The sequence below is a fragment of the Corvus moneduloides genome, chromosome 5, assembly GCF_009650955.1.
Source record: "Corvus moneduloides isolate bCorMon1 chromosome 5, bCorMon1.pri, whole genome shotgun sequence".
NCBI lineage: Eukaryota > Metazoa > Chordata > Aves > Passeriformes > Corvidae > Corvus > Corvus moneduloides.
Window position 1 is genome coordinate 48,675,307 of NC_045480.1, and position 23,957 is coordinate 48,699,263.

At 37.8% G+C, this 23,957-nt stretch overlaps 1 long non-coding RNA gene across 3 annotated transcripts in view; it reads right to left on the reverse strand.

Annotated features, from left to right (window-relative positions):
• Window positions 1-9,100, reverse strand: part of LOC116444500 — a 51,173-nt gene extending 42,073 nt beyond the window's left edge. For 2 of the 3 annotated variants that reach the window (XR_004240342.1, XR_004240343.1), the window contains exons 1-2: window positions 2,323-4,891; window positions 1,644-1,735 (exon numbers count right to left, since the gene is read on the reverse strand). This is a non-coding gene — a long non-coding RNA (uncharacterized LOC116444500). Of the gene's footprint in view, window positions 1-1,643; window positions 1,736-2,322; window positions 4,892-5,686 lie in introns of those variants that run through there. The other variant, XR_004240341.1, reaches the window with a different exon arrangement.
• Between the last annotated feature and the right edge of the window lie 14,857 nt (window positions 9,101-23,957).

Here is a 23,957-nt window from a genome sequence, read left to right on the forward strand (position 1 = left end):
TAAGTGGGTTCTGTGATAATAAGGATGGTGGTTTCATGCTGCACTGAGCATACACTGCTTTGCCTGGTGAGAATTTGACCTTAAATCATTTCACTCTTGATGCAGTTGGAGAAGCAGGAGGGGAAAATGTCTGTAAATGTGATTCTGGCTTTTACATCTCTCTTTTTAGTTACCTCTTCAGATGCTAAGTATTATGATTCACTGTGTCAGACTGGGTTTGTTGCTTCATAGCTGTAAGATCAGCAGGGGAGTTTCACCCTATGGTTCATTAACAGATACGCTCTAAGATTGAGATTTGTAGGAAATCTGTTGGGACCAAATAGGAAAATATGTGCACCCACTGAAACGACATAATCTTAAACATTGTCTGCCTCCTTGATCTCTATGGAATTTGCCAGTCTGGGTACTTGACAAAAATGGGAAGTAGATGTCATTTGGATCCCAGTTTGTAGTGAAGATATGTTTGCAAGGTACTTGCCAATGGAGATAACTGTTTGACAGTTCTGAAGAATTCCTAAAAGACACTCTGAGTAGCAAATGAAAACTATTTGTTAGAAAAAGTTGGTGGTATTTTGGGTTTTAACCTTTCCTAAGCTAGAAATTCAAGTATATGTGCTATATTTTATTTTGAACTGCCAATTTGCACTCGTAAATTCTTATGCATTACATTTCTCCCTCTGTCACAGAGGAAGCCTTTTTATGCTGCTACGTCTTATTCTCATTTAGAAGTGTGATATTTTGAAAATCTCATTTTAGAAGGTCAGTGTGGGGACCAGAATAATAAAGACAGATGTATTTTCCTCATATTTTCTGGACACAGAAATACTTTCGAGGACAGACCTTGTTCAGCTGCAAGGACTTTCATTCAATAAATGAAAATGGACTTCCTCATCCAAGCCATCTACCACATTTCATTTTCCCGCCATACTCACCTGCCACTCACCCCTGGCATAGATGCTCCATGTACCAACAAATCTTCTTACATGTTTGTTGTTGGTTTTGGTTTGGTTTTGGTTCTTTGGGTTTTGTTTTTTTTTGTTTTGGTGTTGTAGGGAGGGTGTGAAGGAATGAAGGGGAGTGGGTTTGGGTTGCTTGGGGTTTTTTTCCCCTCCTTTAAATGCTGACTACATTCCAGTTTGGTTGTTACAACAATTTGTTTTAAACTGACCCACATTCAATGTAATGGATAGTGAAATAAACATCTTTTAGAGACCACACTATGAAGTGAAGTGGACAGCAAGGACTCCACCAAGGGAAAAACTTCTGGGAGTCCCTGCAGCAGCTTCCCAAGGGATATTGGATATAGAGATGTAGCTTTGGAGGAAAATCTGCAAACCCTTGAAAGAATGAAGGTCCTCTAGAAAGCTGAGTAGGTGTTACACACTGCATGCTGCTACACTACCTACAGTGCTCGCAAAAGGAAAGGCAGCAGAATCTCAGCCAGAGTGAGCAAGGAGTGTGTGGCTGTGGAAAATATTTATCACTGAAAGGGTTACTAATGTGCACTGAATATGAGAACAAATATAACAGAAAGGATTGTGATGTTTTGATGTAGACTAATTGTTGAATAAAAAATGCTATGCAACAAGAAATGCATATATTATTTAGCAAAACTGTTCTTTGGTAATTGAATAGCGACTCACCTCACAGAAAGAGCAGTTTCCTCTGTGAAGTCTCACAAAGACCAGCATACAAAAGATGCAATCAAGAAACACAATGCACTGTAAGCTGAAGCCTAAGTATGAAGGAGAAAAAAGGTGTTATTTCTGATTATATAGAAAATATATTCCCTATTAACAGCCTAAAACCTCTTTCAAATGAAGGGTTAGGTTATTCAGTCACATGCAAGAATAAATCACCCACCAGCACACATTTTCTGAGTTAACTGTGAAGCAGGCAAAGTAAAATTGCTTTGAATACTAAGATAGAGTAGCACGCAATCCATCTGCTGAAACAAACAGATTAATTGATATGGTCTTTTGCCTCCAGGAGCCAGTATTGGCATCAGGCAAGACATGATGTTGAGCACATTTGCTCTCGTGCAACTGGCTGTGCCTGGAACAGTGGTGGCAGACCTGAGGACAGATAACTAGACAGAAATTGGTTCATTGCATAAATGGATTTGCTGCTTAGCCTCCACTCTTTGGATCAAAGTCTGGAAAGAGCCTTGTTAATGTTATGATAAGTAGAGAGCAGCTGGTGTTGATGAACCTTGCATACCACATGAGTAAATTGGAGCATAGTAGTAAGGAAAATTCATGTACATTGACAAAGTAGCATGTGCCTGTCAGACTGATTTCTGAAGACTTCTGACAGACTTACCAATTATTTGGAGTGTGGGAATGTATGAACACATCGTTCCTAAAATGCAATGACTCTTTTCAGTGAGGTCCAGCATCTGTTTTCCATGTCAAAAGGTTCAGCAAGTTTCTGCCATAGAAAGTATGAAGCATTAATTGAGAGGTGATCTTTCGATGTAAACCCACTGCGCAAGGTCAGGAAGTTGTGGCTGATGTCAACATGAATTGGGACCTTTGATGGATGACTGGATCAGCAGTACCCAAGGCTATCTCATAGTGTGAGAAATGCAACTGATTGCTCCTGTCTGAGCCACGGCTCTTAGGAGTTTTGTGGACTAAAGAGTTGTAAAGGGTAGGTGTAACCATATAAACAATGGTGATTCTAATAAAAGTCATTATTATAAACCTTCACTGTTTTATGAGATTGGCATTTCTTTGGAGAGAAGTGAAGGAAAGGGTTTTTTTTAAGAGAAATAATAAACTGGAAAGAAAGGGATGAGTATGGTCAGCACATGCAGGGTAAGAGAAGGACATAAGCAAGATTTATACGTTGGCAGGAAATGTTCTGTGGAAAGGATTAAACCACCCAGACTGAGTTAAAGGTGGATTATTGACACTGAAGAGAGCACCTGGACATGTGTGTGTGTAAGGAATAGGATTTCATCCACAGAGATGAAATCTAATGCAGTGGATGAAAGAAAGACAGTGAAAAGATTTGAAGAGGGGCTTGAGATTTTTAGGACAGCTGAAAAGGTATTTGGTTTAGGCAAATAGGTTTAAACAAGGACAATTTCAAATAAATCCTTCTTTGAAATAAAAAACCCAAAAAAGCTATTTTTTTTCAGAATAGTCTCATCATTTTTTGATTGGAGTAAAAGGTATTGAATGAATTTTGGTGATGAGCAGCTCTCCTGGTACTTTTCCTGATATATTCCAGACTAAGGAAAGCCTTTGAAGGTTTATCATCCCAGTTGTGTTCTGTATTTTAATTTTGATATGTTCAAAGAAATTTCAGTAAGATAGGAGGCTGGCTGGTGGTAGCTAACTACATCATAAGTTTATTTGACAATGTTAATTAATGACAATATTAATAGCATAATACTTTAAAAGAAAATATTTTGTATAACAAAATGTCAATGTAAATTGCCTTATTTGCCCTATTAAATTATACATAAAAGTTGAATGTTAAAAACTTTAAAGATATTTTTACATTTATTTTCCTGTCTACTGAAGGATTGGCTTAAGTATATTTTTCAATTTGTTTTCCTGAGGACAAGAGTCCTAATTAAATGCTAGAACTGCAGCCAATTCTACACATGCCTGTGATGAATTAGGCTCACTCTGAATCACCAGTTTTCCTTTTATTTCCTCCATGCATCTTTTCAAGTTCATGTTCTCCCATTTAGCCAGTTGTAAGCAAAATTAGAATTTATGTTTTGTGCTTTACTTTTAATTTTATTTTATGATATTGCAATTGATAAATATATGTCAAAATGTCCATCTTTGGCTCTGTTGTAAGACTAAAAATTTGACCTTAATTTGACATTAAACCTCCCATATGAAAGTATGGCCACAGAGAGAAGCTGGAGGAAAAGCAGCAGCCAGAATATTCATCAACAAATTAACTCAAGTGTATCAAAATTCTGCAAGATTTGAAACAGCACAAAAACTTTGGAGTGGATGCCACATCTGCAGGGCTGCGTTTGTGTTGATTAGAAAGATGGCCTTATACATAAAAAGAATGGCTGGCACTAAATCTGGGTGTTTGCAATAATTATAATAAAGCAGATGTTTTAATTTTTAATGTTGTACTGAAGGATTTACGAGTTTCTTGCCATTCAGTAGCTGGACTTAGTCCTTTGAATAAATTGCTTTTTGTTCTTTCTGGTGGTGCTTGATTTCCAGCAGTGGCATTTAGCTTTGTGTTTAAACCTCTCTTTTTCCCATCTGTTACTTTCTGAAATGTTAGTTTAATTTTTAGTCTAGGCTAAGGCTGCTCTGAGTTTCAAATGAGTTAACGAGAGCAAACACAGAGCAGTTCTCCAGAACCTGTTAAATATCTGGATAGATGTTTATATCTTTGATTAAGATATAAACAATCTATGATTTGTTTCTGCTTAGTTATTACTCAGAAAAGTTGTTTTATGCTGACCTTGGACGCTATGAATGGAATGAATTATTTAAACTGAAAATACTCAAAATATATCCATCTTGAAGGAGATACCGTGTTGACCCTTAGTTGTGCTCATAGCACAGACTTGATTAGGTTCCAAATTAGTATAATTTCATGCTGATGAATTAAAAAAATATATTCTTTCTGGCTGATTCATTTCCTTTTATATAACATTTTCCATTTCACTGTTTACATACTTCCCCATGGAAGGTGAAGAAATTTATTTGGCAGCATTATAACTCTTGCTTCTCTGAAAAGAAAGTGCATTCTTGAGGAACGTAACAGTAGTTATCTTGAAATACGTGGAATATGGGACTTAGCTTTAATTAATGGTGGCAATTCAGTTTTAAATTTAATTATTAGCAGACAGGTGAAAGTCACGACTTTTCTTTCCACAAAACCAATGATTTACTGAAATTAAAGCATCCCATTAGCATCTGCTTTTGAGTTTTTTTTACTGGATGTGGGAAGAACTTAACTTTTGCATGGGTTGTGTGGCTTACCCAATTTATGAATAATGAAGTACAAAAGAATGAGATTCTGCTGCATGCAAAAGCAATGCAGTGTCTTGTGAAATAGAAAATAAAGTGTACATCTGTGCTCATGGAAGGACTCTGGGCAGTTATTTTTCTTTCCAGCTGTTTTGTTTCAGGTTCCTTAAGCAAGGCACCAGGACAAGGATGCGTAAGAACTTATCAAATGGGGTGTCAAAGTAGTAAAACACTGAAATGGAGGATTCTTGAAGAGAGGGTGAGTTTTTGTTAGTAGATATCAGCACAAGAATTGATTTCTAGCCTACATTACAACTTTGCAGTCTCACTGGCATGCACAGTTTCTACCTTGCAACCAGAGCCACTGTATCTTTCCAGTCTGGGTGGCATGGGCTAACCAACCCTAAGAAGTTTCAGCCTTCACTCACCACTCTCTCCCAAGTGTAAGTCTCACAGTCTTAAGAACTGCCATGTGAAACAAAGCAAAAAACATGGAGAAAGATGACAAGTGACTATGTACAATTTCATTTTAAATCTAAACAAGGTGTACCACCTTTCCAGATAAAAAGCAATAAAGGCCAGAAATAAAAAGTTAGTATTATTTTGGGCTTGATCATACAAGAAAAAAAACTACAGATGGGTTATAGTGGATACCAACTATTTGAATATCTTGTATTTTGTTAGTTCAAGCAGTAATCCTAATTAAGTATACATTTTCTCACCTGAATGCCTAATAATTTTAATGTCTCGATGACTAGAGGACTATTCCTTCCTCTTGGTAACAAAACCTTATGCATCATTTATGGAAGAAAAGAGAATAATTAATTGCATGATTATATAGCTTTTATCGCTACATAACTTGTATCAGATATGCTGAAAACTCATTAATAGAGTGGAACAAAATTTTTCTTTGAATTTTTTATTCAGCCTGATAAATGTATAATTGATGGAGATAAACAAAGATGTTACAGATGAAATCTGAAGCACCTTGAAATGAATGGGCTCTCAAAGACACTCTTACAACCAGCAGAGACATGTGAAGATAACAAAAATAATTTTTCTCTTCTGTTTCCTTGCAAGCTCAGTGTTGAGTGCAGCTCAGCTGAATTTAGGAAATTGATCCAGGAAGTGTGTTAAATTTTAAAATAATTTAATTATCATTTAAGGATATAGTGGGTTTTGTTTGCACAGTGGTATGCAGCAATTCACAAGCATTTAGAAATTAAAATATAAGATTGTGTCAGACTGAAATATGTGGGAAATTCCTTTGTGATACTATCAAAAATTTTAAGCAAAGCAGCACTGATTTCTGCACTTGTTTGTGTCTCTGTGGTGTAGTCCCTTTTTCCTGTGGTGCTGTAATTCTGCAGGAGAATAAGAAACGATTGATAAAAACAACAATTTCAAATCTAGCTTTTCCTTTTACTATTTTGCTTGGGAAGTTGTAAATACTCAAGATTAGTACGTGACACAAGTGCTAATCTACAGCATCTATAGGTGGGCAACTGTTATGGATATGTTTGATTTAAAAATTTAGTACTACTTTTGAGATTTTCATATTGTGTCTTTCCCTTTGCTGAGTCACAGTGAGCTAAATTCATTATTCATTTATCAACTAGAGAGGCTTGAAGATATTTTCCTTGCAAGGATGATGAAAAAAAAGGAAGCTATGCTTTCTACAATTAGAGTTACCAGTTGTATTTGCTCATGAAAATAGGAGTTCAATGTTCACCAGAAAAATCTCAAGTGGTTGGAAACAAAGTGCGAAGCAGCCACATTTAATTTTTATAACGTGGACACATTCCCATTAAATCAGTCTTAATCTGTTCTTTTACTTGTACATGAATAAAATAACTGAACAAAACTGTTTCTCATTTGCTCCCAACCTGTAGCAATTCCTTTAAACCCAGACCACTTTTTCACTTAGTCCAACTCTATGGAAAAATAACATTTATAATTAAAAATGTTACTATAGGGTGAAACATACAGTGGTTGGTTTGCTGTTTTAAGAAGAAAGGGAAGTTTCATTCTATTTTCTGGGAGGCTAAAAACCCCAGACTTTATCTTAGACTTTGCTGTTGCAGTTCAGAGAACTCTGCTGAGCCAAAATTCATGGCTGTAATTTAGTTTCAGGCTTATGATCTATAAAAACAAATTCGAATAATTTCCTCTGAAATACAGCTGTTCAGAACATGCCAAATATTGAGTTATGTTTATCAGTGTCATGCTCTGTATCTAGGTTACTGTTCCCATGAAGCAGACAAGACATAACTAAATTCCCACAACATAGAAATATTTGGTACTCTGACAAAGTCTCTCTTAGAATGTTGTTGTGTGGGTTAAATATTGACGAGTTTACCTTCTTTTGTACCTCATCAGCATCTCTTATCAGGCTCCTGAGAAATAATATAACTAATCTGGAAGGAGAAGGAGATCTGCTAATTACTTGCTACTGCGAAGGAATGAATTATTTCAATATTAGGCATATTTTAAACATTTTTCCAAATAGAATAATTTGTATATGAGTAGTAGAGGAGAGCAGGTTACCACTAGAGGCCTGACTGCTAGGCACGGAAAAAAACCTAAAGAAAACTGGGCTTCAAAAAATGACTTATGCTTGAAATCTACAACAGCTGACAGTGCATGATGTGCTTGAGGGAGAGAGGACGGAAAAAAGAGGAAAATTATATAAGTAAAAGTGTTATCAGATCAGCCATCCTGACAGCCACCAGCATGCTTGTAGCATAACTGTGGCTAATTGCTTTGTTAGCTTCTAGACAAAGAAAAAATTTAAATAGGGAGTTAAAGGGGAAGAATGGCATAGCTGTGTCTGTGGCCTTCCTAAAGTGAGAAGTAGCATTGGGAAAGGCATGCAAATGCTTCTATTGAAGTGTAACAGGAGATGTTGGAGATGGGATCGTGCTCAGAGGCAGTAGTCAGAAGCCCAGCACCAAATGAGGAATGTGGGGTTGGGTGAGAAGAAGATCAGAAAGGTTTTGTGAAGGTAAAAGAGATTATATTTGAAGTAATACAGGGAGATCTTTGGACACAGGGTTAAAGGGCTGGAATGAGACAGCAGAAAACTGCAGGTAAGGTGTTGTCCTTTCCTCTCCTGGTGAGCTGCACTGTGTTGGACTGAGAGGGTGACAGAGTCACAGGATGCTTGGAAACCAGGGAAAGCATTGTGCTTAGCGGTTCCCTTCTGCTGTCTGCACCTTACATGGCAGGATATGCCACGTCTGGAGAATCCATTTTAGGAAACCCCTAAACAGACCAGTGAGGCAAGACACCTCCAGCTTAAGGTGCAAGGAGCCGTGCATGAGCTTCACTACAGACAGAGCTCCCCTTCAGGAGCCACTTTGGCTCCATTAACAGTGGCCTGTGCTTCCTGCTGGGAGACACCCTGACTGTGTGAGCTGTACACCTGTACAGACAAATGGCTGCACTCCAGGAGCTCTGCCCGCTGACCTTGGAAGGATGTTGCTTTCGTCTGCGTAGACAGGCTGACGGAAACCAGGCGAGGTCTGTGCTGTTGGAGGAGGCCTGAGCGCAGGAGCTAAGGACTGACACACAGCTCACCCTCGCTGGTACTTACAGGCCAGGCACGGTGCCAAGGTCCCCACAGACACAACTCCATCTTAAGCCCTCAGAATTTGTGGGTTTTAGCTGCCCAGTCATGTCACGCTGTGAGGAAGATGGTGACTGTCCTGTTAGCTCCCTGTTAGGCCTAGCACCAGGTGCTCTCTTTGCCCTTAGCTGCGTGGCAGCACTTTACAAAACTCCACTTCTCCCAAATGCACATGCTTTCTGCCCACTTCCAGCCCTGTACTTTGTAAATGGTTGCTGGAAGAAAACATTTTCCAATATTGCATGAATGGCTGCATGTCAGCCATTTATCCTCATTTTACACTGCCACTCTCCCTAGCAGCTCTGTCTGCTATGTGCGGTCAGAGGGTTGCAGCGGGGATGGTGAGCTTGGCAAGGCTGGAAACGAGCTTTGGAAGAACAGACACTTGATAATTTTTTCTTCCTTTTCATTAGAATAATAAGCTTTTTTTCAAGGTGTACACTAGTAGATGTTTTTCTCTTTTTTTATTACTGTGTTTTTAGGCAATGGGATGAATTTCCTGACCTACTAAGTCAGCCATTTTTTTCAAAAGTTTTCCTTCCTTTCAGCAAGGTAATAGATGATCAAGTGGAAGGTAATTAAACTTCCTTGATGAAGACACAACTCAGATTTTAAAACAAATTATTTAAGAGTATTATTATTAAATAAAAATATTGTACAAACGTGAAAGATCCAATAAAATATGCTCAAACTATTATACAAATATGCATTCTAGTTTCATCAATTACAAAAATCTGGAAATCTTAAAAGTGAAATCTTACAAATGAACACAGTATGTTTACATTACTTTCTCACAAAACCACTTTATATATGGTTTATTACACTACTAATCCTTATGTGTGCTTACTCTCCCTACTTAATAAATATAGCATTAATTGTTCTTCAGAGGCAATTATCTTTAATAAGCAGGTCAATTATCTTTCTTTCATAAGCAGAATAATTATCTTTGCTATTATTAATTTGATCAGAAAGACAAAATTTACATGCTAATATAATTCTTTTGATCTTAAATTATTTGCAATTCTGTAGTTAAAAAATTTAAACAGTGAAGTCCTCAAGGCAACTGATATGTGTTCAGTACAAAATATTGATCATTTTCCTTGGAGCTTGAGTGGGTGTAATAACACCAGGAAATGTTTTATAAACTCTCCCATGACTATTCATGTCTTGATCCCAAATGAATAGGTTGCTCATCCTCTTTCTAATAATAATGTAAGGATTATTTTTACTACTATTATTACTACTATTATTATGGATATAGAAGAAGAATCAGATGGACATGATAAAGAAAATGTATATTTAAACAACAATACAGTACACAATATGGTCTTATATGCCCAGAGCTGCTACAACCTAATAATATGTAAAACCTTGTAACACAGACCTTTAATGATTTAGTATTTCTGCCTTGGCTAGAAAGTACTTAGGAGTCTTCTTTCTTTAGTGGATTAAGAAGACACCTTAAAGCTTTAGCATTTGTCCTCAATTTTCAGAGCAGTGCTAGATTGACATTGTTCTTCAAAAGCACCATCCATGATTACCTACAGCAGATGCCTTGGTTATTAAAGACCATTAAAGACACTTACTGATGTAACTGGGAAGAAGGCAGATCCATTAAGCTGCTAACTTATCTTCTCCTTACCATCAAGTCTCAGCAATTGTGACCTTACAGCTTCCCACTGCGGTTGATTGCACTGAATTTGGTGAGACCCATGGAAATTCACTTATCCTTGGTGGTCTGGCCATTGCCTTTATCTAAACTACAGACAGAATTAATCACAAGCTACGTGTTTTTGCACACATGGCCATGTGCCTTTGGGTGTCTGGGCCTGGCTGTAGGCTGTAGCTTGCAACACCCACCCCCTGGCACAAACAGACATAGGGAGCAGAGCCAGCACAGAGCAGAGCTGGGGCTGATGGATGCCTGGCAGCCAAGGCTTATAGAAGACAGACTGCCAGCTTGCTCCTGCAATTTGATTGCCCCAGTGAGTCCAGAAAGCCTGTCCTGAGCAGGATCTCTTCTGGAAGTTCAAATTCTATTCTCCTGTATTCCTAAAGCTATCAGGGATTTCACTGTCTCAGACTCTGCACAGCTCAGCCCTGAAAATGTGACAATTGAACACATTTTTCAAACTTCACTGTGCCAAATTTTTGGTAATGCTCGAACTGAATTAGAGGGCTTTATGCCTCTTGGTAAAGCCCACAAGAAAGTGTGATGCTAACGCTGGGGAAAACTTTAAGTAGAAGAGACCATTCATAAGGAATTTTTACAGAGTATAAATTCAGTATTTTTACAGCTATGGTATATTTATGGAACACTATGACAGCGATTCTGCAGTCAGAGGTCTTATTAGAATTATTTACTTTATTCCCAGTGCTGCTGTCACTGCTGAAATAAACAGCTCTGTCATCTTCTGACTTTAGTCCTTGGATTACTACCATTTCTGCAAGCATCAAAAAAAATCACATTCCTTTTCTGAAATATGATTAATTAATTTATTGCTCAGGAATTGTTTTATCAGCCACTGAAGTTCTTCCATGTAGTTAGCTGTAAATGCAGAGAAGTGTTATCTCATATTTTTCCTTAATTATATCTCAGCTTTAACTGATATTGACTTAGAAGGGGAGGAAAAAATTATGTGGATGAGATATAGTGTGCAGAAATTTCTTTAGCTGCAACAGAGCACTGTACTTGTATCTTATCATTCTAACGACTAAACAGTTGCAGAAACATAACTTCATGAATCTTCATGGTATAAAATTTCTCTAACAAGAAATTACTACTAAGTTTCTTATTTAATTTCTTTGAAATTTGTTTTCAGCCTTTTATTCCTAGAAGCACTAGAAGTGAATGAAAAAACAGATGTAGATTCTAGGAACTGACCTACACACTTTTTGCTGAGATGACCCTAGGATTACACCAAAGTAATAAAGCCAAAGAAATGAAAATCAACAGAAAATTTTGCAAGTTGGTAATCATTTCCATCAGAGAGCCAATGGGGGAATTTATTTGGGCCCAGATCAGTAAACAGCACATAGCTTGTAAGCAAAGTGTGCTTGCAATTGAGAGCAGAGCCCCTCATTCATCTCCCTGCTCAGCTCCCTTGCTGAAGCAGTGGGGCTATCAGAACGCTTTTACTCAAGCGCCTCAGTGTGATTTGCATATCTTGGCAGTATCTACAAGGCCGCTTCTGGCAGCAGGATGAGCAGACCTTTCCAAAAGAGAAAACTGCTAACACAAGAGAGATGAGCTGAAGACTTGTACATGATCCTTTTCTGAGCCTTCAGAATACTGATTTTTTGTTTCCTTTCAGTAAGACCTTCATTCAAACTGAAAACCGTTTATTCATTTCTAACTCCCTGCCTTTTTCTCTCTGCCTTCATACATTCCTCATGTGTCAGCTTCATTCCTTACGGATCAGTTTCGAAATGCCAAAGTTTGTGACTTGGTACTTGCTATGCAAGATTTTCAGTGTTGAAATTTGGGCTTTCAAAAAGGCCTTAACATATATTCTAGTCCTATAAAAGCAAAACTTCAAGCACAAGCTTTTGTCAGAAATACTGCCATTCAAAAGCCAATAAAAACATGCAAGTGTTTCTACTGTATCCTCTGGTTTTGCATACAAAATTCCATGTGCAAATTTTTAGGTCTGAGAAGAGGTCATTTTAGGTTTACCATTACTTTAAGTTTTGCTGTGAAAGGGCAGTTTCATTTGCTGCTTTAAGGAAATGGCATTTTTCTAGAGAAAAGATCTGAACCTTTGACTCTCACATTAACTATGGGTCACCAATGTCATGTCGTAGTGAGCAAGGTGAACACTGTAAGGTAATGGATAACTGAGGGTATAATCTGTGGAGCAAGTAAAAGATTCCTACTCTATTCAGCACATGGTGGGCTTTTTTAAAAAAAAAAGAAAAAGAGTACTCCTCGTTGAATGTCCAAACTTAAGAAACACATGAGTTAGTTGTACAAAGCTGAGGCAAGATCTTTGAGGGATGAGGGTCGGCGCCTTAGAGGGTATATTTTTGTCAGGAGTGACTGAATAGAAGGGAAAAGAGAGGAAAGGGTGTGAAAACAATCTTTCAGTATATGAGGGGCTGCAGTAATTAGGAACAGAATAAGTGCGGTTTAATAACAGGTTTTAGTCCTGTCTCTGCTAAGAGTAGGACAAGACATGTTGGTCTTTAATTGCGATGGAGAAGACTTGACTTACTCATTAAGCCTTTGTGCCAGATGGAGAGCAAAGCCCTGGAGTATATAGCCTGGGACGGTGGAGGAATCCCCACCATCAGAAGTAGTCAGCAGACAAATGTGCAACAAATGGCCTAAGGATAGTAGATCCTGGCTTCAAGAACGTGGATGGACCTTCTAGATTTGTGAATCTGTAACCATCTCTCTAACTGTATGAGATGGTAGAACTACAGAGTTAAAACTGGTGGCAGCCTAAAGCAATAATTGTATTTTTATGAATGTACAATAGTGATGACTTTCACAAAGCACATATCAGACTGTATAATTCTTACTTTCATATCAAACTCATAACAAAGGGACAGGAATACGAGACCCATTCCTTTGTTTTGATTTGCTGTGTGTTCCTCATACTCCAGTGCTTATTCATTTCTGCATGTATGTATATAATTAGCAGCATGAAAAGAGGTACTTCTGGGGTGTTTTTTTTGTGGCTGAAAAGAATATAATACAGATGAAATAATCAGATATTTTGGCTGCTGTTACATCTACAGAGTAGGATTTCTGCTGAGCAACAAGCCATGACTGATGTGGGAGAAACCCAGTGACAAAAACTCTCCATGAGAAGAAAGCCACTGCTGGAGGAAGGAGCTATTCTTAATGACTGAATATTTAATTCAGATTTAGATAAATCAAGGATGATTGCTTCAATTAAAGAACTGAACTAATTGCCACTGAACAGAGAAGGTTTTGAGAAAGAGTGTAGCTGCCTGTGTTTTCACACAATTATCAACTGCACCGTGTTTGGAGAAATGGGAAAAAGAAGTAACATAAAATACTTCTGTTATGTACTGTTAATGACAAGCAAATCTACTTGTTTGAATGGGGTCTGCTGTACCTAGAGTAGATGTCATGTGTGCAATTGCCTCCACATTCTCATTTTCCTGTGTTACATGGTCTGCTTCCTCTCATCTCCAAAGTATAACACTGGGGACTTTCTCACTTAGCTCAATACCTTTATTTCCTTTTTCTCTGCCTGCTTTGGACATGTCAGTTTAACCACCAAACTGTACACAGTTTCCAGCAAAGTCATTACACACATGACCAAACAGACATAATATAGCGGTGTGAAAGGACACTCCAGCTGTATTATGAATTCGTCCATGCATGTCTTCACACAGTTTTAGAAGAAAAATGCTCACATCTCCTAATAAAACATGTATACCAAAAAATGAGGAAATGAAACATACACTGTAATGATGGTGACTGCAGGAAAATATGTATTAGAGAATCTGTCATCCACCTTCAAAACTGTTTTTCTCTTTGATGTCTTTTCCTGGTCTTAAAATCAAGAATCAAACATGGTTAGAAGGAAAAAAGGGATTTTACCTTGGTATTTATTTTAAGGATCCTTAGGCGCACTGTGTCCAGCTCAAATGCACCGAAATGCACACCACAATGCACACCCCACCAAAGATCTGGCATAACATTATAGGTCTTACTAATTAGCATATCTATCAAAGATTCCCCAGTGAGAGGCTCAAGTGAGCCCCCCTCCCCAAGGAGCCTTCCCCTGGATGGTTCTATCTTAGTTTACAGAATGTGTTCTGGAGAGGACCTTGGGGCATATTGATCCTTAACTACGAAACTTCTAAAATGTTTATTCTCCTATCTGGACAAACAAGTCCAAGAATGTAGGCAAAAGGCACTAAGAATACAGAAGTTGTAAAAAGGTATAACAGGGGTATAAAAGAAAAGGCAAAAAATCATCATGGCATCATCTTGTTACTTACTACTTGCTTGAATGTAGGCAGTAGGGCAAGCAATAAATGCATCTTCTTGATTTCCTTCTCTAATACTCCTTTAATTGTTATGGATAAAAACTGCTGAGCTCCTTATGCAAGAAGAGAAACAGAGTTCCTCCAGCATTTTCTGGTTCGATCAGAAGTGTGTTTTTGAAGCAAATCTCCAATAATCTCTATTTACTGCCTTGAATTGCAGAAATTTGGTCTTGATTTTCAAGAGACATAGGCAAAGGCCATTCCTAGGTTTAACTATGCTCGTGTTCATGGGTTCTCCATGTCAGCTTCAACTCTGCTATTAAGATGAAAGTAGCTGTCATCTTTGACATCTGTATATTATACTTGTCTCACAAGTGGTATTTGTATTTTGGTGGACACTAATTAATGTGTAATTTGTTTTGTGGTAAAAGGATATTTAAGTCAAAAACATGACTATGGCATCACCTTCAACTGGGTCTTTATGGAGGAAGGATAAAGGATGCTTCTTTTCATTCTTATCATCTTACCTGAATCCCAAACATAGTTGCAGATAGTTGAAGTGTAATGTCTCCATTTTCTAGTGTCTTACAGTTACTACTTCTGAAAATACTGACCTTTGGCGAGTATCAGGAGAACATGTTCTGCTCAATTCTTATTTCAAATATCCATGGATTGACACATCAACGCCAAGCATTTTTACAGTTGTTGCTGCTACATGTCTCAATGTCCCGCTTCCTACTGCGGACTCGCTCTATGGTTAGCAAACACCGATTAATAAGTTGACTGGGGGGGTGATACCCGAATAAAACCCAAGTGAGATAATCAGCTGGAGGGAAGGTTTTGCTGGGTCTGCCTGTGAAGATGTAGGAGGCCCACAGCTGGTCCATTAGCCAGAGTACATTAGTGCACTCTGAGTACACTGGGCTGTGCCACTATGGCCAGTTCTCAAGGTTTTGCTGGCAACCTCACAACTAATCTACTTTCATGAGAAATTCTGCAGTCATGAAATTAATGAATCTCAGATTTCATTATAAGGAAGGAAAATGTTCTAGTCCTCAAGGCTGCAGGGAAAGATGGCTAAAGCCATGTAAAATATGCATCTGGAAACTCAAATCCAGGAGCACACAATATCTCTTTTCTTAATTAAGGCAAAAGTTAACTGAATGTTTAAGAAATTACATGTTCTGGGGATTTTTCTTTAGGAGCTGGGAAAGCAAAGTTCTCTCAGTTACATTAATAACAACTTTCATGAAAAGGTCATGCTGTGCCTCTTAAATAGTGAAAGACAGTCTTTGTTATGACACTGGGTTTGTATTTTTGTATTTTTTAAGGTATGCAATAACTGTAGACATAGATCTGAATAAAGGGTGCATTTATACAGATGTATAAAATTATATATGTGGTCAATAGAGGGTATATGTGCATAATTGAATGAAGAAAGCCAAGATGGAATTTTGCTCTCTTCCTCCTTCAGATAAGAAAGGCAGAGCTTTCTGTCTTACACTATAATGCTTAAATGAATTAGTAGAAAAACGATGTTTAGTTGTTTCAAGTTCACTCATTTGCATAAAGTTCACAAGAAATTTGCCATTACACTGCAGAGAAGTTATCTTCATTAATATATAACCAAAATTGCCGGTTGTTATTTTTATGGAAAGTAAAAATAGCATGCCCCTTTTGTGATACCTGTTCTTCCTTTCATACTTACACACTATACTTTTCTTTAAACCACTGCATGTCTTGGTACCCTTTCATAAAGCTTTCAAAGGATCATCTATTTTTCACATTCTATTTTGGCTCACTGACTCCATCAAAGGTTTAACGACCATAAAGAAGTGATAGACAGCTGAATACGTGATGCCTTTCTCACATAGCAGAGTGGGGATTATGCCACACAGGTGACTTGATGACAGAGTGTATCAAGCAGTGGGCTGCACACTACGTCTATTTTTCAAGAGAAAAGTGAGCACTTTACAGCAGGCTACCTGACTTAGGGTAGAAGATTTTTTAATATGGTTTGACTGACAGGAGGAGAAAAGAAAGAAAGCTGCTGTGTTAAAGAACTTGACTTAATTGCAAAAGTACCAAGTTGGATTATGTAGGAGGCACCTGAGGTAGCAGGTACAATGGAAACAATTTAAATGAACATTTCCCCCGAAGCAATGTGTTTCTATTTTGTTCAAGACAAATTAGTTTGGCATGGTGCTTGGTGTATTCTATTTTTTTGTGATTAAAATCATGGAGATTAGAGAATGGGTACAAAATATTTGCTCTCTGAAGGTTTTTTTGGTAGCAATTCTGTGTTAATTGAAGCTTATGTTGTACTTCATTTACTCAAAACACCTTTCAGAAAATTCAGGCTTCAGGAAAACCCTAAGGATTTGTAATTTATGAACAACATCTTTAAGTTCTAGGTGTATCTTAGCTTTCAGAAATGGTTGAATGTGAAAAATGGCATCATATCTATTGTGTTAGCTGAAAAAAGTGAATTAGTAACTCAAGCTCAAAAAACAGACCAGTAACAAACCCAGGAACTAAATGGCAGGTGACCTCTTAGATAGCAAATACATTGAAAAATATATCATATATAAAAAGACACAAAAGACTTAAATTTCTAAGAGGTGGCACTAGTGCTATGGTTTTAAATAAAAAATTTAATCCTCTGTTCACTAAATCAGTGCCATCTAAAATGTTGACCTTGGAGAGCTTGTGCCTTGGGCTTGTAGTGCTGAGCCAATAATGTATGTGATTACCAGGGCCCAGAACTGTCTGCATCTGGAGCAAGGACTAGGTGCAGTTTCTTGCCTCTCAGGTCAGTGCCTAACCATTGAACAACTGGGTATTTCTAGGTGGGCTTCACTTTCTCTCACCAAAGATGTGCCAATTCTTTTAAGTTTATAAATCTTTGTTTTTCAGGAGAGCATCAAAATGATATTTGATCCACTGGTTAACATACTGACCGTGAAGGCTTGGGTCTAAATTCCTATTTTGGGAATATTTAAATATTTTGTACAAAGCAGAGCAGCACCAGCAGTATTTTCTTAGTAGATGTAGAAAAGATTCACAGAGTTAGTTTATTAAGAAGCCAGTTCTTCCCCCCAAGCAGTGTTGAGTGAAATTAAAGCAAGAGGAACTGAAAGTGAAATGGGAATTAACAACTGATTGCTACATCAGTCTAAAAAATCCCTTTGGTGTGGTTGCAATGGTCAGATTTTTCCTTAACATTTAAAACATGAAAAGAAGCAAAAATACATCATTGCAAATATCAGCTGTTTCTTTCAACACTATGACAAATTGCCTCTTCTGATGCTGTGCTACATGCAAGACTCTTGCTCAACTAATTATAAGAATCACTGCCTCAATACTGACAGGCAGTTAGGAAAAAACTGACATGGTTATTCCGTGTTTCTCAAATCCCTCAGCTCTTTCTGAAGAGGTCCTGTGTTAAAAGCAGTTATCTTTCTGAAAGAAAAGGAGGTTTTACATTTTTTGGTATATTGAACAAATACATTAGGTTTGTTCCAACCCTTAGCTTTCTCCACCACTTCGCCCAATAATATTTACATTGGATGTATCTTACATGCTGAGTTTATGCTCTGAGGCACAGCCTGTCTGTGAGTTTTCTCTCTGGCTGATAATTATTGGAAGTTAATCCTACTCCAGCACTCCCTCTGTGAAAGAATGACTAAACAGGAATAGAAATTGAGGGTGGTGGAGTCTTATTTTATTGCATGTACCAATATATGCTCAATTTTGAACAAATGCCAGACTTCCTTTCTTGCTAAAAAATTAAATTCTTGCCTATTAAAAGGATGAGTAAACCATTGAAGTACACTTTCATAATAATCAGAACAAACAAAACATTATATTTTGAACAAATAGGAACTATTATTCCATCAGAAAAAGGTACGAATATCCAGCTGCAGAGCTTCCTTTACGGAAGCAGTGTTCCACTGCACTGTCCCTGGGGGGATGCCAGGGGACACAGAAAGCACGAAATGTGTAACCCAGAGACATCCATGATCAAACAGCTCTGCTCTTTTACCAGATGCAGGAGATTTAAAATCAGCCAGTGTAACAGATGGACTCTTTAGTGATAGTAAAGTGAAATTAAATGAGTTAATACATTTCTGGTATTTCTACGGCTTGCTCTGGAAAAATCAGCCAAAATTTTAGCCAAACTAACGTATCAGAGGCACAAACTAGGCAATCTAGGAATCTAGGAAGTGCCTTTATTTCAACAGAGTACATGAAGCACCACTCTAGTGTGTTTCCATAGAGTCAATTAAGCATAATATTCAGTTAAATTCCCCAGTAAAATATTAATGTTGCACTGCAGGCTACTTAGATCATGCAGTGGATGTGCTCCACTGCCAGGCTGTCATCCTTCTGAGATCCAGATGTTGAACGTTTTTGCATGTTGGGATAGTTGAAAGGTCTTTCACCTGTCCTTGGCTTGAGCCCAAGGCCCAGCTGCCCTGTACCTGGGCCCATGTTCTCAGAACTGTGTTTCCAGTGAGGAAAAGGCTGTATTTTTGGCTCCATTTTGTACTAGGACTTGATCTCTAAATAGTTTATAAGAAATAGCTAAATTACTGATAGATGCTGGAAGTGTGCTACAGATATGATTAGAACTGTATGGTGGCTGTTTGAAGGGCACAGCCAAAAGGCAAGTGGGACCAGATGATCTCTGGAGGTCCCTTCCAATTCCAACCATTCTGGCATTCTGCATTGAAGAGGAAGTGTATGGGGAATATACAGGGAGGTAAAAACCAAAATCGGATTAAAAATTATGTTTAAGACATCAGCTAGAAATTCAGTTCCTGTCTTCAGGCCACAGGAATACGCATTATGTTCAAAATAGGTAAATGGTTTTGGTATTCTTAGGATTAATCTGGTTAGTTTGCACTGCACCATAAATTATTGCTTAATGATGTGTAAAGGAAGTATCATTAGGTTGATTACAGTATAATCAAAACAAGAATTTGCCTCTTCTGTCAGGGTTTCTGAAAATTATTTACTTAATAAAATAATTAGAATCTTAAATTTATTGTAAGAATTTAAGGATTACAGTAAGTGATGTGATTAACCATACATTTGTTATATTATATTGGCGTGTAATTAATCACACATTGACATACGTACTGTATTGTATATGCATAGTTGATCTACCGTGATGATTTCCCTCCTGATTTTTTAATTTAATCATGAAATTGCATTTAGCAACACAGACCCTTTTGAAATGGAACTATTGAAATTGGTTACTTGGCATTTAAAAAAATGTGTGTTTGAACTGGTGTTTGCAAGATTCCTCTCAGCAAAGCACTATACAACCATTTCACTGAAGTTCCTTGCAGAGTTTTGTGAAAGGACATCATTTTTTCCAGGTAGCTATTTCATCAGGATCACTATATGATGGTTAAATTGTGAAGGTGTTTGGCAGCTGATAGATGGCAACTATATGATACAACCTGTTTTAGATCACACCAATCCAAAATTCAATTTTTACAGATCTATTTTGAAGGATGGATAGCAACACTACTCTTTTTATTTGGTCCTTTTTTGGGCAAAGATTGTAAACACTTACTGCATTTCCACATTAAGAGTGTCTGATTCAGTCCTTTTTAAATTTAATTCCCTTTGATAGAGATAATTGCCTTTCTCTTTGTAACCTGAGTTTAATTTAACAAGCTGGCTGCGGAACAACTGACAGTCTTAAAGGAAATGCATTGAGAATGTTTGAATATATAAAGGAATATACTTGGATGTGTAAATGTGGTTTTATGTGCACAATTACAACTCAATTATATTTGTTTTCCAACCTTCCCTTTCTACATAATACGATAGAAAACTAAAGACTTCCAGAGGAACTGAATACGACAGAGCCTGTTGACTTCTAGAGAATTCATGATGACTGAAATTCACTAGAAGTGCTTTTATAAGCCGTTTGTGATAAAGGGCCACAATATTTTATAAAATGTCTTGAGATGTGCACTTACAGCATGTCTTAGATTAGGGGAGGTGTAAAGGCCACCTTACTCTTTTCCTCGGTAATTGTATTGAATCAAGTGTCCTGCCAGCCCTCTGTACAAGAAACACAGTTCCTCAGCCTCATCTCTACCTGATGTGTGAGGGTTGATAACACTGATGACCTGGCCCTGCCCATCAGCATTGTAATAGACTTTCTGCCAGTAGGAAGATAAATGACACAGCTTAGCACATGAGGCTGATCTCAGAAACTTTTGATTTTTTTATTCTGTGTCTGGCTGGATTTTAGCTAAGGCAGTGTTACAAAATTACTTCATTCAGCTCCTTGGCTTAGAAGTCAGCCTAAAATCAATAAAGGGGAACAGCGACTTAATATGAGCAACTACGAGCACGTGTGTGCTGTTACCCCACTCCTGATCCCAAGGAGCAGCTCTCTGTGATCAGGAAGGCCCGTGTCAGGAAAAGTGCACACTTCACAGCTTAGCAGGGAGACACAAATGCCAGTTCCAAACCTGACACTGTTGGATTCTGCGGGAAAGTGAAATATTTGCAGACTGGTTGATAGATGGATGCAATGCTTAGAGAATGCAAATTTTAAGACATTTTCAAGGTAGAAGGGTTGCTTCTGTTCATCTTAAAATGTTAGATAATGTGTCCAGAGTCTACCACTCCTACACACCTGCACCCTCATGTCCATGAATGCCTTATATAGGTATATGAAAATGTATGGACCTATGCATACACCCATTTATGTAGCTATGCATACACCTATGTATGTAGCTATGCATACTTCCCATACCCAGGGAAGGTATATGCAAATTAATCCATAACTTAACAGTTTAATAACTTATTTCCAATTAAGTAGGTTGTAGAAACGTGTTTTCTTGACAGAAAGATAAAACTTTATTTTGCTTTTCAAGGTATAACTTTGATCCCAATCTTCAGCATAATTTAGCATTTTAATATTAATACTTAAAATTTTCCTGCTGAAAAAGTAGATTTATTACAGTTATTGTCAATGAAATACCTAGCACTGGGAAATCTCAGCAAGAAACATAGATCAGATGAGATGAATATATGTCTGGAAAAAAAATCTTGCGAACAAAATTCATGCACTGTTGTTGCTTACTAAGTGCAGGCAGTCATATAGCTGATGTGTGCCTGGTGATAACAGATCTGCAGAGTATCTTACAGACACAAGATTAATGATTTTGTTATTAGACAGGTTAAAATGCCTGAGGAATTTTGATTAACCTATCTAAAAGTATACTGCCATATGCTGGGCCAAGATAAAGCTGAGGAATAGATTTAGGATGTATCTTTACTCTATGACTTTCTCATAAATCAAAGATAAAACTTTACCTGACTGGGGCATAAAGAACACACTCTTGTCTGCCACATCAGTATGACAAATATCCGTATGATTAACAGAACAGAAGTTATAATCTCTGCAAGCCGTGAGATCCTTAAAGCAAAAGTTACAAACTTGGGGCTAGGTCCCTGCAAGGGTTGAATATTCTTTAAAATAAAAAAAAAAAGGCAGTTCCATGGAGGAGTCGTTGTTACCTAGCGCTTGTGAAAGAGACAATAAATGAATCTTGGTCCTGGATCCCAGAAGTGCAGTTCCTCTCTCACTCCATCAGAAGGGTTATCAAGGGGGGTGCTCACAGCAAGGTGAAGGGACCCCAGCCAGAAAGGGGGAACCTAGGGAAGCAGATTTCCTGTCCTCTGTCTAATGTCAACAGGAACTATAGGATAAGGATGCTAAATTCTTTATTCAGCAGCAGATATGATGTGAAAATAATGGAGACAGAGTCCTTGCCATAATGTGTGTCAAATTATTATTACTGCCATTACACACACGTGAATAAAAGAAGAAACTCTTTTAGTCTGTAGAGTAGCAAATAGCTTTTCCTCTGACATTTTGTATTTAGTTTGATTACAGGCATTGCAAGCATCCTTTCATACATGCCTCACATTCAGCTTGCAAAGGCACCAGCCCTGTGATTGTTATTTTTCTCTTTTATCCTTCCCTGTCTCTCCTTCCTCAATTTTATCCTCAAACAGAGACTAATGGGAAATGTTTCTATAGTAGTTTTCAATGTTCCTTCCAGCATTTGATGGAACTGGAAAAGATCTCAGTGAGAGCCTTCTGCCCTGTCACCCTCAGCAATACTGAGGATAAAGGAAAGAAGTACACTGTGGCCCAGATTCAATACAACATCCTAACTGTACTCCTAACTTTTACTTCAGTGCCTAAATTATTTTAGGAAAAAAAATTAAAGCTTAAGTGCTTTTTTGAGATCTGATATTCAGATGCTGAGAATTCAGCCATTTCAGTATCACTCCAGAGACTCTAAATATTGGATGCATGGTCTTTCAGTCCTCTGTGTATACATACAGTTCATTCTGTCCTCTGTATTAACAGTGGATTAAAAATTGATGATCTAATTTTCTGTGCAGTGGTCCATATGCCTCCTATTTCCCAGCCAACATTTTTCCACTGGTCCACAGTTTTTGGACTTACAGGAAAGGAAGGAAGGAAGGAAGGAAGGAAGGAAGGAAGGAAGGAAGGAAGGAAGGAAAGGAAGGAAGGAAGGAAAGGAAGGAAGGAAAGGAAGGAAGGAAAGGAAGGAAGGAAAGGAAGGAAGGAAGGAAGGAAGGAAGGAAGGAAGGAAGGAAGGAAGGAAGGAAGGAAGGAAGGAAGGAAGGAAGGAAGGAAGGAAGGAAGGAAGGAAGGAAGGAAGGAAGGAAGGAAGGAAGGAAGGAAGGAAGGAAGGAAGGAAGGAAGGAAGGAAGGAAGGAAGGAAGGAAGGAAGGAAGGAAGGGAGGGAGGGAGGGAGGGAGGGAGGGAGGGAAATCAGTTTGTCTCTCTTTATGTCTGTGAATCAAGGTCTGTAGCAGGAGCAAACTAACATAAAGTACATTACTGCCAACATCAGCAGCCATGGAAGTGTCAGCTTCCAAGGATTCATTTAGATTTCAGTGAGCACATGGTGCACTGAGATTCGTGTGTTAACCCTTGCTCATAACAAGGTTGATAAAAAAATGCAAGAACTCATGGCTGGTATAATGTATTTATCGACCTTTTTTCTGCCAGCTTTGTTCTGTAATTTTTCTTCATTAGAAAAATTCATTAAAATCACTGAACCAAGGAAACTAAGTGCAGGGAAATGTTCAGCCATAGTACATTGACAAAAAATGACATTATTTTATTTAAGAGTATGACTGATGAAAATGTCCAAAATGCCAAATAAACCTCTGAAATTCAGACAAAATGTAAGAAAATAACCTAGCTTTGACTTGTCCTAGATCATGATAATGTGTCTAACTGTGCAAGGTGTTGAGTATCTTCTGTTTAACCTGGGCTAAATCCTGATTCCCTCCTCCAGCAACTTTTCATGATA